The sequence below is a fragment of the Manacus candei genome, unplaced genomic scaffold (assembly GCF_025592945.1).
Source record: "Manacus candei isolate 608988 ecotype Guabito, Panama unplaced genomic scaffold, ASM2559294v1 h1tg000057l, whole genome shotgun sequence".
Taxonomy (NCBI): Eukaryota; Metazoa; Chordata; class Aves; order Passeriformes; family Pipridae; genus Manacus; species Manacus candei.
Genome location: NW_026138105.1, coordinates 10,059,890 through 10,077,849, shown reverse-complemented (window position 1 = coordinate 10,077,849; position 17,960 = coordinate 10,059,890). Strand labels below are relative to the sequence as shown.

The 17,960-nt window shown below is 47.4% G+C and overlaps 1 protein-coding gene and 1 long non-coding RNA gene across 3 annotated transcripts in view; both read right to left on the bottom strand.

Moving 5' to 3' along the window:
• Positions 1 to 2,112, bottom strand: part of OSBPL2 (oxysterol binding protein like 2) — a 35,192-nt gene extending 33,080 nt beyond the window's left edge. Inside the window, exons 1-2 of one of the 2 annotated variants that reach the window (XM_051803493.1) lie at positions 2,004 to 2,112; positions 1,050 to 1,146 (exon numbers count right to left, since the gene is read on the bottom strand). The gene's annotated coding sequence lies outside the window, so the exon portion shown is untranslated. The remainder of the gene's footprint in view (positions 1 to 1,049; positions 1,147 to 2,003) is intronic. The other variant, XM_051803494.1, reaches the window with a different exon arrangement.
• An 11,077-nt stretch (positions 2,113 to 13,189) lies between these two features.
• On the bottom strand, positions 13,190 to 17,155 carry LOC127477852 (uncharacterized). The gene is made up of 3 exons (XR_007907053.1): positions 17,116 to 17,155; positions 15,164 to 15,331; positions 13,190 to 13,267 (listed from the first exon to the last, which is right to left on the bottom strand). It is a non-coding gene; the product is annotated as an uncharacterized LOC127477852 (long non-coding RNA).
• Positions 17,156 to 17,960: the final 805 nt, after the last annotated feature.

Sequence of the window (17,960 nt, the reverse complement as noted above, 5' to 3'; positions counted from 1 at the left end):
AAGTCAGCAAACAAATAACTAAAACCCACACTGTTTTTCAGCATTGCACCAAACGAAACCTTTAACCTATCTAGTCTCCAACTACTTGCAGGCACGGGGTTTGTTGTCTAATCATCATTTTCTATCTCCAACTTTTGACTTCTCTTTCTAAGATTATATTGGCACGGCTGAAGAACCAGTTCTGGAGGAAAATGCCACATTTATTCCTGGACAGCAGACATCCCAGTGCTTCCTTTCGAGGACTCCCTGAAGTTACAGGTTCACCATGAGGTGCTGTTGGTTCAGGAAAACAACACTAAGAATCACTCCTGGTCTTATCCCAGACTGCCCTCAACTTTCTGTCACGTGGTCAAACATTCGCATGGCTTGACAACTATTTTAACAAAAAGCTTTGTTTACTGTCACTGAAAACCCAAAGGGTTCCTTAGGGGAAAAATCACTGCTCGGAATTTCTTGCTTCCATGCTAGTTTAGCCAGTTCTCCCACTTCCATCCCACGGCGCAGGGCTTTATGTTTGGAAGTTACCCAAGTCACTGCTTCCAGAGGTTTTACAAGTCCCTGAGCACGGTGGTGCAAAGCTGGTTAAGGTGACATGTACGTGGTTGCTCCCAGATGGCAACGTGAACATGGAGTTACAGAACTTCGGAGGGTTAAAGTTGGAACAATCCAATTTTAGTTTTTCCTGCATGCAAAGCTTTAGAAGAGGAAACACCACAAGAGGAGTGGTGCAGTGATGCTAATCAACACTGCATATCCATGTCTCCTTTTTAGTTTTCCTGGGATCAAAACTGAAGGATCTGTACTTTAACAGAGCAAACTCACAGTAAATGGAAGCAATATCTGCTTGAACTCAACATGCTTTGGCAGATACTCCTGAGAGGAAACACAAGATTATGGCATACACAAAAAACAGAAGGTGATTTTGAACCCACATCTGAAATTCTGGCCTGCAAGTGCTGCAGAGTCCAGAAGGAGTCCTGAATCTGAACACACAGAGAGTACAAACATGATCAATACCCAGATTAAATAAATGGCAACATAACTTATACCTTTGCTACCATGCAGAAGTTCTGGTGGCATGGTATTTAAAAAAAAGCCTTTTTTCCTGCTATTTTTCCCATCTTGCTTGTCTCCCTTTCAGGAGCTCTGTAAGAGAAACATTGGGTAGGTAACTGAAGAACAGCAACAAAAAAAAAAAAGCCAAACTCAAATAAGCCCTGACTGCTCGCTGTGCTTCAGCTGTGGCTTAAAAGGCCCCTTGAGGCTCCCGTGCTGAGCTGAGCCGAGCCCAACACGCTCCCCTGGGGAACTGCCTGTCGCAGACTCCTCTGCTAAACCACCCAGCTGCAAAAGCAATCGGAAAAATGCAATAAAATTAGAAAAAGCCCAGCGCCGGGGCTGACAGAGCTGCGCTGACCTGCACCCTCTGCAGGGACAGCGACGTCCTTCAGCCCCCGCTCCCTGCCCGGCCACAAAGAGCCCGAGGGCTGGCGAGGGGGAACCGGGAAGGGCTCAGCGCCAGGCAGGGCTCAGCATCGGGATCAGCACCGGGAAGAGGCTCAGCACCGGATGGAGTCACAGCACTGGGAAGGGCTCAGCATCAGGCAGCATCAAAGCACTGGGCAGGATCACAGCACCGGGATCACAGCACCGGGCACAGCACCAGGCAGGATCACAGCACCGGGATCACAGCACCGGGCAGGATCACAGCACCGGGAACGGGGGGGGCTCAGCACCGGGTGGAATCACAGCACCGGGGAGGCACTCAGAACCTCACCCCAACACCCTCCACCCTGCTGCCCGACTCTGCGGGATCCCGCAGCGCCCCAAGACCCCCGGGCGAGTCAAGGCCCCCCCGCCCGCCGCCGCCGCGCTGACAGCGCGCCCCGCGGCCCACGGGGGAGCGACCCCCCCGCGGCCCACTGCGGGCGCTGCCGGGGGCGCGGGGGCCCCGCGGGGAGCGCAGCGCGGCAGCCCCGACCCTGCCCTGCCCGCGGCGTTACCTGAACCAGCCCCGATCCCGGCTCCTCTCCCGCTCCGGCCTCGCCGACACCGAGGCGGAAGTGCGGCCCTGGCCGCGCCGGAGTGACGGGCGGCCCCGCCAATCGCAGGGCGCGGCCGCGCCCCGCCGCGGCGAAGACGGCCAATCGGCTCCAACTCCCCCGCTGGGAGGCGGGGCGAATGCTAATGAGGCGCGGAGCGTCTCCGCCCCGGGCCGCGCCACCGCTGGGAAGAGAGCGGGCCAATGGCACGGCGGGGGGGCGGGGATATGCAGATGAACGGGATGCCATGGAAGGCGTGGCTATGCAAATAAGAGTGGTACCGGCAGCCCCCGGGGCGCGAGGCCGCCTCACCAGGCGCGATCTGGGGGGTCGGTGCGGCCCCTCCTGCACGAACACAACGATGTAGCCACTCTTACCGGTTGTGTTTTGTGGGAAAATTGTACCCTCAGCCTCTTGCAGAGCGGGAACTTGGTCACCATAACGTCGTAGTATAATGGGTTGCTCTTTAATGACAAATGAAAGCAGGCATATCCTTCCTATCTTTCACTGTTTGTCATTGTAAGTGGTGTCTCAAGCTTGGGCCCTGTAGCTGCACATGTTCTTGTGCACTCTGCTGCTTGATCAAGACTAATGTGAATTTAAATGCTGTTTTGGGGATTACATAACTCTCAAGCCATCCTTGAGGCACGTCACCTGTAGGCTACAAATGCAACAGTTCAATTTTCAGTTCCTTCCATCATCCTGGCGTCGTCCTCCATGTCCTGTTGCTCCGAGCAGGTCGATGCACACCTCAAAACCCCAGAGAAATGCCCAACAAAGCCGTGTGCTGGTAGCTCACGGGTCAGAGTCGCTCCCTGCCCGGCGAGAAGCCAACAGGTGCCTTTCTTTCCCTCGCCCCAAACTTGCACTTGTTCGTGCATGACAGGTGACTGGAGGCAAGCCCGTAATAATCCCCTCCGCCTCAGTCATTACTGGCAGGGTAAAGCAATTGAGGCTGTTTGTAGCTGTTGGTGCAGGTATCAAAACTGTGAGTCAGGAGTTTAAAATGAATTTGATTCATGGCATTTCTCTCTCATGCAACACCTGTTCCGCTCTTTTTATTTACCTGCTTGTTTCTGAGTCTGCGAGGTGTTTGCTTCACATGCACACAGACTTCTGCCACGAGCGGGGGTTTGGAAATCTTTGCCGATGAAATGTCTGCGTTTTTTTCTTTTTGTACTTGAAAGCTAAGAATTGGCTTAAATCTCGTTGGAATCAGCAGCCATGACCTTAAAAAGGAAAAAAAAATATTAAAAATATCACAAAGCATGCAGAGGCCAAGGTGCTTTAGGAGATCAACCACAGAGATAAAAGCTTCCATCCTGAGGAGCTGGAAACCAACCTGGATGAAGTACAACTCATATCACTAACACAAAACATGGATATAATTGCTGAAGGAGATTTTCTTCTCCTCTTAAGTAGGAAATGATATGGGATGTTGGGAGGGTCCAGCACAAGAGCGAACAAAATCCACTCAGGATGATAAGGTGGAGCCTGAATAAGGAACGGTAGGGAGTAAAGGAGGGAGATGAGTCACAGAAACATTTATCCTCAAAATTATCTTCTCCTACCATTGACTCAGTTCTCAATGCAAAGCAAATATAGGGATTAGCACATTAATTCTGTAGCACAGAACTCGTTCGTCAGAGGTGGTTTTAAACATGGGAGGATGTTTAAATGGTTTTAGCAAGGGAATGGCTGCAAGGCTGGTGGGAAAAATCATCACAAAACACAAACCACTTCTTTGCTGCACAGCTCTCTCCTGCCATCCCCAAATACTTTCCTGGCACACTGTTGATTCTGGAGTACTGCTCACCCCTAGATGGGCTGACAGCTCCTGGCCATCAGCCACATGCTGACAATGTATGAGGCACAAATTAACTCCTTGCTCTGGCACAAACAGAAGGTTTTAAATGAAAATTCCACCGAGAATTTCTCACCCGTGTTGAGATTGAGGAGAGTTTTGGGGTTGGCACAGCTGTCTCCACGGATGTCTGTTGGTCCCCTCAATGCAGGTTGTTTTACCCCTGCATTCACCTAGGGGAAGCTGCAAGGTAGGTGTTATTGGACACATCTTTAGGGAATACAAATCTTTGGGAGCAGAGGATAATTTGCATATTTCTAAATCTGGATATAAGATTTTTTTTCCTGATTTTCCCAGAAAAATTATTTTTTTTTTCCAGTGACCCCAAATTCAGCCATCCTGTTTTGGATTGCCCAACATTATAGGCTCAACATAAAGCACAGAAATATTTCTCCTGTGGCTTTTAAGCAAAGGTCAACAAAAAAAAGTAAGCATGAATTTATATTATTATTTTCTGACTGAGCAGGCCTTTGTCATGACTAAGCAGCTGATCTGGAAGAGTTCTCCAAAAGGATCATGGAAAGAGAAAACCCACTGATTAGATGGCCAAGAAATACCAAATTTGTGTAGCTGCTTCAGGTCTAAAATCACAAAACCACAAAATTGGACAGGGAGAATAATCTAATTCCGTATTTGTCTCTCTCCTGTACTGGCACAGTTACCTTTTAAAGGAGATGGCATGGAAAATTCTGCCTTGCTAGCAAAGTTTTGCAACATTAAAAGTAATTAAAAAGAGGGTTTATAGTGGAAAATATTGAGCAACTGTCTCAGGCATAGGTGTAACCATAAGCTCCACCTATAATAAAGCCAACTGTTTCCCTCCTGTGGAGCAGCACCATCTGCTTAGAAAACTGATCCTAACAAACCTTGTCACTGCAGCAGATCCAGGAAACCAAAATTGCAGCAGAAGAAGGAAGGGAAAAATGGAAACCGAAAATCTAGAGATGCTGATGTAGAGATATTGCAAGGCAATGTGGCACATTACAGCAGAAACACTGATTGTCAGCAGTCAGTCAATCACCTGTTGTAAACAGGCAGGGACAAAGGCCTCTTCCCTCCTCCTCCAAATCATCCAGTAGCCAAAGAAGTCACTCAGTCCCAACATGTTCAGGCAGGTGCCATGGGAAGCCCTTTTTAGACAATGACTCCTTGCCAGGGAGTTTCAAAACCAAACCCATTTTTTTAGCAAGTGCTCCAGCATCTCCAGCTTGGTGCTGCACGTTCGTCCTCCACACCATGGAATTCCCAGCACACCGTGCCTTCCCAGCCTTCCAGAGACACAGCATTGTCCTTACAGTCCTGTGCCAAATGTACTTGGAAACACTCCCAGTCCTGTTCACCAACAGCTTCACCTCAGAGGAGCACGGGGCTTGTCCACACTTGAGAGCTAATTTGGATTAAGGGAGGGTGTGAATTAAAAGCAGAGCAGGAATCCCAAAATATCTCTGGGCAAATAAGCCCCAAATTATCAAAACAATTGATTAAATGTGCTGTCAGTAATGGCAAGATCAGCACAGCCCACACTGCCTGGTGGGGTGGCTCTGGCTGTCGGGACAGGTACCACCTGACACCCACACTGTGCCCACTTGGAGACCGTAATTTTCACATCCTATTCCCATCACACCGTGCCTGAGGCTGTGCAAACATGGAAGAGAAAGAAACTTTCTGCCTTAAAGTGTTTGCAAGGCTTTCTCTCTTCCCTGTGCCCCGATACGAGTGAGCCAGACACCACTTTGCAAAATGGGAACCATCCAAATCTTCCATAATCCGAATAATAAAGATTTCCTCCTATGGTCTAGCTCACCTCAAAAGACAGGAATTTTGAGTTCTATTGGCAGTGACAGTGTCTTTTGAGCTGCTGGCGCTGAAAGAGGGAAGATACTGTGAAAGAGCTACAGTCATATACTTATATTTAATATAAAAAAAAAGATTAAAAGAGCAGACATTGGTAACACTGATAAGGCTATAATGAAAAACACGGTAACGCTGAAACCACATGAATTTTAACCAGAATCTTGAAGAAAAGCAATTCAACAGAAAAAGGAATCCACAAATAATGAGGAACATGGCAAAAGCTGAATAAGTAGAAATAGCCAGTCTGTTAAAAGGCTGAATAAGCATGTTCTTTGTAAGGGCATGGAAAGGAAAAGACACAACAGCCTGTATCCTCCGCTCCAGTGATAATTTCCCTGGGAGGTGCACCCATTCAGCTGAGGGCAGTTCAGGGGCTGAGCCACTTCCCTCCAATACAAAGTAAAGTTTTTAAAATCTCTGTGGTCAAAGTTGTGAAAGCTTAAAAACTGAGTGCTGAGAGTACAAGGGCCTTTCCACAGGAAGCCAGAAAGCTTAGTAAAAAACATGCTTTGTCACAAAGTCTAGACGGAATCAGAAAATCACAGAATTGTTAAGGTTGGAAAAGACCTTTAGGATCATCAAATCCGACCATCAATCCAGCATCACCACCTTGTTCACCACTAAAACATGTCATCAAGTGCCACATCCACATGTTTTCTGAATGTTCCCCTCTGCTGAATCCTAAATTCCTCTGATTCCAGGTATGACTCCTGGCACTGGAAACTCCCACACCTGGAGCTGAGTAGAGATGAGCAGGAGGTTGTGCTTGGGATAAAAATATGTGGGCCAAACTAGCTCACTTTCATACCCCGTATCACCTTCCCTGGGATGGAAGTCCATGGTTTTCTTGCACATCCGTAGCAGGGAAGATGAGGGTAGATCAGCTTTGACTCACAGCTTCAATCCTTCACACACTTGTATAGGATTTGGGAAGCTCCATAGGGGATACCATGGAACCCATCTTTTAGAAACCCCCTCCCAGTGAGGGCTGCCTACCCACAAGCTTCAGCCTGTGCTTCAGGAGCAGATCTGAAGAAACTCTATTTTCCCAGTGCCTGTGCACCATCACGCTGCTGCCAGTTGATCTGTCAACAATCAGTGATGCTTTATATCCTAATAGATGTTTGTTTGTCCACAAGAACATCTTATTTAGAATTAATTACCACCTCTGGGTTTAGCTACGCGTACAGCAGCATGGCAAGTTCCCCTCGTACACTTTGGAGCACACTTCTCCCCAGGGATGGCAGTATTTCTATCAGAGATCAATTCAACAGCTCGTGTGAGGCTTCTTTCTGGAAATTCAAGTCAATAAAAGTTAATTATGCTTATTGATGCAAGATCAGAATTGATGTGTGAGCAAAACTTAACCTGTCTAAGTCCTTCCCTCTGTCTCCAGGATCTCATCCATCACAAGCAGCTGAGCAGGATGAGTGTGCACAAGGCAGAGTGAAGGGATGCTCCTCACAGACCACAGTATAAGGGATATTTCCATTTGGATACTCTCCACACTAAGTCAGAAAGTCAAACAGATGTTTGCTGCTCAGGTAATACAGAGGTGTTGCTGATGTCAGGTAAATTAATTTAATTATTTACTGGATTAGATATTATTGCTTCAGCAGCACCATGGGTGTTTCCCCAAGGCAGCACCACCTCCCTCTCCGTTTTGCTGGCTTTGTGGATGAACAGACAGCAGAGGAGTGTTCTCTGTGGCATGCACATGTATTTTTCAAGTGTTCCTCATGACACATCTGCAATGTGCCCCATAGCACAGGGCAGAGCCACCAGACCAGCAGAGTTCACAACACAAGGACAACTGCCCCAACACCCAGGGTGCCACCTCCTCACACTGCAGCACAGAGCTCAGGCATCTACTGATGCTGGGAATTGGCTCAGGACAGTTCAGCCCTGCAATTTTGTCAAAACCCCCTGGATTTTAACCCTATGACTTGTGGCAACCAGCAACACCTACAAAAAGAAAACAAAACATTTAAAAACAAACAAACAAAAAAGTCCCCAACCAAACAAAACGCCACCGTGTAAAGCAAACTGTCAGCTTTTTTCCTGATACACTATAGACTGTTCCAAACCAATTCAGCATGTAATTTTCTCCAGCTTTGTAAAATTGGCACCTTTGATCTAGCAAATATTTATATACACATATTACTTGCTGGGACAGTCTCCTGTACTGAATGTAACAAAGTCCTCGCTACTTGTCCCTAAGCAACCACTAGAACAGACTAATTAGTAACTACAAATTCACACATATCCATCAAAACAAGATCCAGACTAATTTTATGGTGCCTCAGTATCTTCTGTGCTTAAAAATCAGCATCTCAACTTCCCTCCAAAAAATGATACTAATTTACAGATTGGTTTTAAAAATAAGTATAAAAAAGGTCTCATCATGAAGTTCCAACAAAAAAAAAGTAATAAAATAGATAGGATATTTGAGCATGAACAAAAAGAAGAAAACCAGATCCTGTCCCAGATCCTGTCCCAGATGGAGTTGGGAAATTTGGCTCTGGATCTGAAGGCTGCTACACAAGAAAACCCCGACAGGCAGACAAACTAATGTGCCTCCCTCATCAGCTTCTGTGTCAGCTACAGCTGACTCTATTTACTTTTAGCCCAGAGGAGGAACTGGGAGCAGAAGAAAAAGAAAAAACCTTCATTGATATTCACAATGATGTCTTACATGTCCAGCATTATTTTTGTCCAAGGGAGCTCTTTCAGAAAATAGGAGAAAACAAGTGATGAGGTGGAAGAATGGCTGTCAGAAGGGAAGAAAGGACCCTGTTGTGGAGGAAGGGGCTTGTGTTACTCTGTATTAAAGTACCATGAATCATTTTGGTTTCTGTGTGTATATTTGATATGAGAAAAGTAAGGTGGACTCAGTCTGGGCACCGTGAAAAAACAGTGTTTTTTTACCCTAAATAAGCTAAATGCCAAATTAGACATCTCTAATGATGAAAGCAGATAGGTTGGAATTGCAGCTGGCAACAGTCCCCTCACCCTGATGGCAAAAATCCCTCCCTGTCCCCATTTCCACACAAAATAAGTGATGTCCTGAACCCAAAGCACAACCCTGCTCCAGACCATGGGTGGAAATCCAGCCACTGAGCTTTGGCAAGACAGAACTCACCCCTGGGTGTCTGCCTGGCTGGGCTGGCCATGTCAGCATTTCCCAAGCTCCGAGCCCGAACACCCACGTTCCTGGCCATCCATCTGGCCCCACAGCCGCGGGCAGGCAGCAGGAAGGAGCCCTGCCAGCTGGCTCTCTGCTAAGGGTTTCCAGCAGAGCTCTGCCTGCCTTGCTGCCCAGGGTCCCTTTCACATTTCCATTGATTTTCCCATCACCAGGGATGGGAACTGGGCTAGAAGGGAGGAGGGGGAGCTCCTTTACCTGTGCTCAGCCGCTCTGGATGCAAAGCACACTTCGTATTTTTCAAGCCCTGTAGCTCAGAAGTGGATTTTGAAGGTCCTCTCTCCTCATTTACACATAGGAAGAGTTTCTCCCTGACTGACAGAGCTCAGTTTTGGCATTTACACTGGTGAGAATCATGTCCAAGAAGGCACAACTCACAGGAAACTTCCAATTGACCAAGATGTGATTCATTGGTAGGCTCTCACTCTGTGAATTAAAACAGCATCACAAAAAAAAAAAAAAACAAACACCGAAACCCCCAGACTCTCTGGCAAGCAAGTGCCCCAGAAGTCCTGATGTGCTGGTGGGGGATGGCCAGGGCTTCTTACCAGAGCTGCTGCAGCCCCTCAGGTGCAGACCTGGGGTCTGCTGATGGTGCAACTCAAACTGGTCCCAGCAATGCCTCTCCAGATGCAGCCACTTGTAATTTGGCAGAGGTTTTGCTCTTTGAAGCATGGAAGCAGAAGGAGTGAAGACTGGGGCAAAAAGGAGTGGGGTGAGGAGGGGACCAATGAGCCTCCAATTTCTTCAAATTAGTCATAAAAACATAGGATAGTTTGGGTCAGAAGTTCTGGTTCTATCCCCCTTCAATGAGTAGGAACACCTTCAACTAGACCAGGTTGCTCAGAGCCCTGTCCAACTTGACCTTGAACCCTTCCAGAGATGGGACATCCATCACCTTTCTGGAAAATTTGTTCCAGTATTTTACCACCCTCATTGTTAAAATCTTTTTTCCTTATATCTGTACTGAGTCAACCCTCTTTTAGTTTAAAGCATCACCCCTTGTTCTGTCACTACAGGCCCTATTAAAAGTCTGTTCCAATCTTTCTTGTAGGTCCTGGAAGGCTGCTATAGGGTCTCCCTGGAGTCTTCTCTTCTCCAGGCTGAACAACCCCAACTCTCAGTTGCTGTAGACACAGAACATCCCCTCTGGAAGCACAGAGCAGAGATCTGGGTGGATTTCAGGCAGGAGGAAGGATGAACCTCAGAGGGAATCCCAATTTCTGCCTCCAAATTGAAGTCTGGAGTGAGGTTTGTTGTGACTTACCATCATCTCTGCCTTGTCAAATCCCTTCACTCACGTAGGGCCTGCAGCAAGGTGGATTGCTTTCCTGGATTATTCCTCTTCCCATCTATTCAACAAACTCAGGAACTGGGGTGCATGGCCCCAGACTGTGGCCCCATGGATATCCCAGCACTGCTTCTCCAGGCAGCTCCAGAGGAGGGTCTCCTGCACGTGTCTGTGTGCACACAGGGAAAACCAAACACTCAGAGGTGACTGGAAAGCCAGGAAAGTGATGACAGGGGCTGGGGAACAGTTTTCATCCCACAAGTGTGAGCAAGGGGTGGTCACAACCTCACTTGAGGTCCACCTGATGATGTCCAGCAAGCTCAATCCTCTATCCAGTTGTAGAGGGGAATAGATTACCCAGGAGAGGGACACTGTGAAATTTGTCCTTCCAGATTCACAGGCACCGAGGTGACAAGATGAAGTGTTTGGAAACTAGACAAAAAGCCAGCCCTGGCCGTGCTCAGATCAGCTCTGGGGGTTCTTTCAGCCCAGAGAGGGATGAGTCCAGAGTGTCTCTATGCCAAGGGAGGAGACACAAGTGCCCTTTGAGCCATGGTGAACTTTATCAGGTTTTTAGTAGGAAAAAGACATTGTCTGTTCACAACAGCAGCCTTGTGAGGCTGCACATGCTCTCACTGCTTCGGGCACACAGAAGTGGAAGGGCTTTTTCCTGTCTTTTGTACGTGCAGCCGCTATTTAATGTAAATGTACTTAGCAGAAACTGAATAACTCCCACGCCAGTAATTTTATACCCATCCAACGTTTAAATTATGAATGCAATAATCTGCAGCACCACGACTTACAAGGCAAGGCTAGAATTCCCGAGGCAAGAAAGGTCTATTTTTAGACCTTTCAAGCTGAGATTTTTTTACTAGATGTAGAAATTTCCTTCCTTCTGCTGCTATGGGTGTTAATTTGCATTAAAAGTTTCGGGGTTCTGTTTTTCTGAGTTTTGGGTGGCTCCTGGTCAAATACCAGCAAAACAAATCAGCTGCTTTCTGGGGAAGGGATGCAAGAAGGACCCCCTGTGCACACAAGTGGCTCTACCTGGGTAAGGTGTTGCCTAATGGGCAGAGAAATGATTAAATTCATTTTTCCCCTTAGGAACATTCTCCATCTGGACTGTAACCTGGTTCAGGAGTGGTGTGTGCCCTCCTGTGCTGGGATCATTCCAGCTTTAATCCGGTGTATTTGGCAGAGGTTTTACAGCGCTGCTGTGGACAGATTTCAGGGAAGATGCTCCTGACTCATAGTTGCAAATACTGTTTAAATTCATTGGCTATTTTCTTCTCTAATGTTTTTTGAGGGTTTTTTTTTAATATTGCAGGGACTTGGTGTTTTATTTGGTGCTCTTCTTCTGTGTGTGGTACCCAGGAGAGACCAAAACACAGTACAAAACTCTTGTTTCCCACCGTGTGTGGCAATAGCAGAAAATAAATGAGAAAGAGAGGAGGATCAGATACACCCCAATAATCAGAAGCTCCTTTCTGCTGGGCCCCACGAGGGATCTGTGTCATCCAGAGCACAGGGGCAGCACTGGTCCAGGATGAGCAGCTTAGGGTTGGATGACTTTTTGCATCACACAGAGCTGTTTGTCAGCAGGGCTCATAATAACTGCCTGGCGAGATGTGATGCTCTTTCCAAATCAGGACTGTGTACCAATGTTTTCCATGCCAAGCTCTGTCTGGGATTACAGCAGGGTGAGAAATCCCAGCCCTGGCACTCTCTTCTCTTGACAAATCACCCCACTGCCATTTCTTAATCAAATGCTGCCAAAATGGGAGCACTAATACCATCCTGCCTGCCCAAACCCAGCTGTGTGGCTGTTTGGTGGCAAGAGTTAAGCACAGCTATTTTACTTCTTAATACCTCTATGGACCACGCACAGAAAAAGATGCTAAAGCTGTGAAAGGCTCTAGCAGAGTAGATGGACCTTAATTTCCTCCCCTCTGCAAAGCAATGCACTGCCTTCCCCGATGTCATCAGGCTTTGCTTGTGCTTGGGGGAAAAAAAAAATAAAAACAGAAAAAGATTGTGGCAGATGGAGATGCAATTCTTTTAAAACGTTGTCTTTTTTGAGAAGAAGCAGCAACAAAAATTACGTGAAGATCAAAGAGAAAAGAGGCTGTGCTCAAGGATAACTCAAAAATAATATGGGGCAGTTGCTGAGCAACTCTCCAGTGCAAAGTATTGCTATTTTCTGGTACCTCTCCTCATCTGCACAAGAGGGATGGTGTCTAGTACTAGTCAAAGGAAAAGTCTGTGTGATTGCCTCAGTACAATTAGATCTAAGGTCTTTGCAAACAGGTCCTATCAATCAACATCAAGCCATTGATCTTACATATAAAGCACTTATTGAAAAATAAATTATGGGTTTTTTTGATCTAATCAACTATTAAGGGTTCTTTTCTTCCTTTTTGAGGCTGAGTAAATAAAATTCTTCCATCAGAACTTGCTTAATAATTATGCTAGACACACAGTGGACCAAATCCTGAGTGTGAAGCAAAGCGATGACTCAGAAACCAAAGGCTGATTTCTTTTTCTCTGGTTGTCTTTTTTTTTTCTTTTTCTCTTTTTCTTTTTTTTCTGTTGGAATAGCTATTCTTTAACCAGGCATTCACACAAGTTGTTGCACAGTGCTTAAATTCGTTCCAATAATCAGAGTATTGTCTGTTATCTGCCTGGAGCTGAGAAGCACAGATGCCACAGGGATCTGCCTGCTGCAGGGTGGTACCCGAGGACTTTACCTTTCTCCTCTCAGAGCTGGTTCATCCTTATCCTGCTTTTGTGTGCTTGCTGGCACTGGGTTCCAGATGCAAAAATGCTTTTGTCCTCCAAGGAGGGGCAGTGAGCATCCATCTCTGGAGATCCTCCAGCATCAAGATTGCACTCAGACTATCAGATGGCACGTGGCCTCGGGAAGGGCCTGGAGGGGCAGATGCCATGACAACTCCATAGCAGGGCTGGGTCCCAGGTCAGGTGGTCACCATCCTTCCCTCCTGCTGGGGTCTCTGGGGAGATGTTTAGATCTCAGATAACCATGGAAATATGTTGCTTCATCTCATTTTGTCACAGAAGTGAATAAACCTGAGGCTTGAGAAGGTAAAGAATTAGCAAGACTACCTTGGGGCTGAGGCAGGTGGGATGGGCAGGGAAGCAGGTCTGTATGTTCATCTCTCTGCCAACACACATCTGGGGTACAAGGCCATGGCCCCCAGCCTGCAATCCCTTGTCACACTGAGAACAACACAGAGGAGGAGCCCAGAGCTCTCCTGAGCTCCACTTAAGCCCACAGAAATGGGAGGACCCCACTTTTTCATCACCAGCAGAGCAGGATGGAGCTGGGACTCAACACCTCACTGTGCACCCCACTGGGAAGAGTCCCTGTGAGAATTTACACCAGAGGTGTCTAATATTCCTTGTCCTCAACTTCTCCTACCTCAGCCACAGGATCAGGGACTTACCAAGACTCTGCACAAGGACTTCTCTCCAGGGGACGAACCTTAGGCAAAGCGGATGCTTGACCCACAGTGACAGCAGTGTGGCAGAGCTTGCCCTGTTATTTCCCATGGTTGTTTTTTTTAAAAAAACCTCTTTGAGAGCCCCACAGCCAGCTCAGCTCTGCCTCTTGCATGCTGGCAGGTTGCCACCCTTTAATTAAGTCTGCTGTTAGGTCTAACAATCGTGGCAGCATTTCAGGGCTGTGGGAATGGATGCAGGAGATCAGGTGTTTGCAGAGCTGTGTGGTGACTTGGATGTTCAGGCTAATATGCCAGAGTAATAGTGTTGATATTATCATCCTCGCTGGTCAGATCCGGCCAGGCCATGGAAAAACTCCTTTGCCTGCAAGGAAGGGGGCAGCCGGGAGCAGAGAGTGTTGGTTTGAAACCCAGCTCCTCACATCATGGCACAAAAGTGATGCCAGAGCCCTCTCTAAAGCCCCCTGGTACCAGGGTGAGTGCCCACAGCATGGAGCCAGCTCAGCAGGCTCAACATCACACTCACCTGCACCCTGAGGAAGGGGCAGCTTTAGCACCTCTCACTGCGCTGGAAGCCGGACTGTGGCTCAGGTGTGGATAGTTTTGCCTCCACTTCTGGCTGCTCCACGTTCAGCAGCTCAAATTCTTGTCATTCCCCGCATGCATCAATAAAATCAGTCTGTGGCCAAGTACATTTCAGTGTTATGGAGCCTCTTTCTTGCAAGTCACAACTTGATTTTGGTGCATTGTTCAGTCTCAGTTCTCCTCCCGCAGCCTCCCGGGAGCAGAGTCTGTTCCTCTCCCCCCACGCAGCTGCTGCCCTTGTGCAACCCCAGGATTGAGTTCCAATGCCCCTGTGCAATGACTGTGCACAGGACACAGGGACGAGGCACAGCCGAGTGTGTGCCCATCCCAAATTCAGGCTCCAAGCAGCCACCGCACTGCAGTTCCCTGTCCCCACAGCCAGCCGTGCCCTGCAGTGTGACAGCTGAAGAGGTGCTGTGGAAAACCAGCCTCCCGATGCAAAACGCGTTGGGATATTGGCTGGGATGTGGGACTCTGCCACCACCAAGTGATCAGCGGGAAGAAGAGGAGAGAACAGCCCACTCCAGGCGGCACTTGTGTGACTGTAGGCTGGTGCACAGCACCCCGCGATCTGTATTCTGCCTCTTGATCTCCCTCAGCTGTACCCTCCTGCCCTGGAGAAGCTAATTGCTCCCTCGTCCCCACAAGGCAGGCTGATTTGATCTGCTCTGCTCTCAGATAATGCCATAAGACAGAGCCCTGCTGCAATTAAACACTTTCCCCGTTCTATGCTAATGAGAAGCAGGAACAGAATGCACAATGACAGATAATTAGAGGCGAGCAATTATAGACACAATCCTCTCTCCTCCTTGTCCTTGCACTGTTTTTTCCACTGTTCCATACCTTGCCGTGAGCCTGACACAGTGACCAGAACTGTGAAGACGATGAACAGAGTAATAGAAAAGCTCTTTGAAGCAAATCCCTGAAGCTCCTGATCATCCCTTCATGACGTGCTTCTGCAGGATTACCAGCCAGGGCAGTGAGCAAGAGGTCATCTTCAGCTGGTCTGAGCTGCTGAAATTAGTATCATTAGAAAAAACAAACTTAATCATGATAATTGAATTAAAGAAATATTATGGAATATTCCCTGCTTGTTTTCAAGAGGGACTGTAACTTGCTAAAACTTTTTGAAATCCAGATACCGCAAATAGCAACTCATGCTCTTTCACAATCACTTACCTTTCTTGCTCAATACCAAGTATCTATTTAGGAACTGTTTCTCAAAACACTGAGCACTTTGCACAATTAATTTGTGGAAGTCTGTTGTGTGTGCTGATGCTCAAAAAAGGGCTGTGACAGGCTGAGGAGATCACATGAATAAAGTCATTATTTTGTGGAAACAAATAAGCACATTTTTATGCATACAATCCCAGGAAAGATTGCTTAGAAATTGGTGAAGTGCTTTAAAGCAATGCCATAATATTCTTAAATGCCAAGTGTCACATGAAATGTTATTCAGAATCAATTCCCTCTCCTTCCCAACCTGCCTGCAAGTAAGTGGGATCTGCAAAGCCTGGCTGTGGGTGTTGGGAAAAGCATCAGCTGCGCATGATGCATTATTAACAGCTGGAATTATTAACTGTTTCAGAAAGATGTTCTGTGCCTCTACACACAGTGGTTTGCAAAATTATTTGGGCAATTCATCCCTCCCTTTTTTACCGAACCATGGCACGCTCTCAGACAAAAGTGACGGACAGCAGAAAGCAAGGAGAAAAGGGAATAGCATCTGAAGTGACAGGCAGTGCCTTTCCAACAAACCACCTCACAGTGTTAAAGCAGAGCAAGACAAGGGGAAGTTAAGAGAAATTGCACCGTGGTCCTAACTGGAAGGGTGTGGCAGGGTGGTGGGATCTGGGCCCCTGTGAGTGGTGAGGAGGGCGAATGTCCCAGCTCCTCACTGCCAAAACTTTTAGCTGCCAGGGAGATGCTAAAGGCACCCAGTCCCAGTTTGGTCCCCTCCTCTATTTCCAGTTACCCTGGGTGTGCTCCTCTGGCCAGTCCCAGCGGTAGCTCCAGGCAGCACTTCTCTGCCCATGGGAATGCCCATTGTATTTTGTCTTCTTTAGCATCTCTGGTTGGGAAGTAAGAAGACCCCCTCTGTTTAGAGATCAGATAATACCCCCTAGCCCCAAGTGAGCTGTTTTCCTGAGCCCCAGGAAAACTTGGCATCCTCACCCCACGTTCAGGTCTGAATAGCATTTCTAATTTTGCTGCTCTTCTCTTTTTTCCAAGCAAATTACTGAGGAATCCTCCACCCGCCCAGCACCAACCCAGCCTTCATCAGATAATACTACCTGCAAAAACTGTATGACAGAGCTTTTTGTGTGCTTGACATTCATTTTCAGACTTCACAGTGTCTTATAGGCCCCAGGAAAGAAAGGAAAGAACAAAAGAGACAGGTGGGGAATTATTTTTCACTTCCCCTGCCCTGCTAGCAGGAGATGTTTCTCAGCCTCTGCATGGAGGAGAAATACGGGAAGCAACAGGGAAAGAGAAGTTTCTGTGGCCACTGGTTTTGGGATAAGTAGGTATAGTTTGTCCTGCAGTCTAAAAGGAGACCTGTCTCCTACACCCCCCCAAATTCTTGCTCCTATTCTTGCTCTGGCACTACACCATGCAGGAAAATCACTGATTGACCATCGTCCCCTGTAGATGCCAGATCCGACCAGTGATCCTGCCATGCTGGGGCAGAGAACAACCAAGAGGATGACACTAAACACCCTCCAGAAGGAAGACCCAGCTCCTGCACATCTTGTTTTCCTACAGCTCCTGTGTGATTCAGACCCTTAACTTACCCCAGAGGTGTCTAATGTTCCTTGTCCTCAACTTCTCCTACCTCCAACACGGCTGCACTCTGGTTAGGTAGAGGTCAGCCCCAGCAGAATGTGATTACTTACTGCAGAGAGAAGGACTTCCAGTTTTTCTTTTTCCCATTATTTGTTCCAGGATGTTCTTAACCCTCCTCAGATCACAGCAGCTGTTACATCGTGGCAGCTCTGCAGCGTTTGGGGTCCCCTGAGACAGCTTAGCTGAGTGGTTTCACAAGAAGAGGAATCTTACAATTGCAGTCAGGAAAATGAGAATCCTGTTACTTACAGCCACAGAGGAATGGGCCAGAAACCTCAGCAAACACCAGCTTGGCTGATGAGATGGATTTTGTTTCTAAAACTCTGCTTGCTGCAAGCCAGCCCAACAGAGAGACCTGCTGGAAGTTTTACCTCCCCTCCAGATCCAGGAGGGCTCTGGTCCCTTTGTCCCATACTATCTTTGTCTGTACAAATCTCATTCCAAACAACTGGCTTGTCTAGAGGCCAAACCAGCTCCAGGAAAAAAGATTTTGGCTTGGAAGAGGAAGACAGTAGATAACAGCACAGGCAAAAACATCCTGAGCATCGCTGCGGCTTTACCTGTGGTGAGCTGATGCTTCCTAAATGCTTTGTCTTCCTCCTGTCACCATGTCCCTTTTAATTCCTCTTCCCCATGCTTTTGTAGTCAGATGCCTGACACAGTCTCTATTAGTCTCTGCTGCCTTGTAACAAACATCAAAAGGAAGCCTGAAAAGAAGGCGTATCAGAGATCAGGACCCAGAGCAGTCGCTAATAGAAGAGAATACATTAGGCACACCGAGGTTCAATAGGAA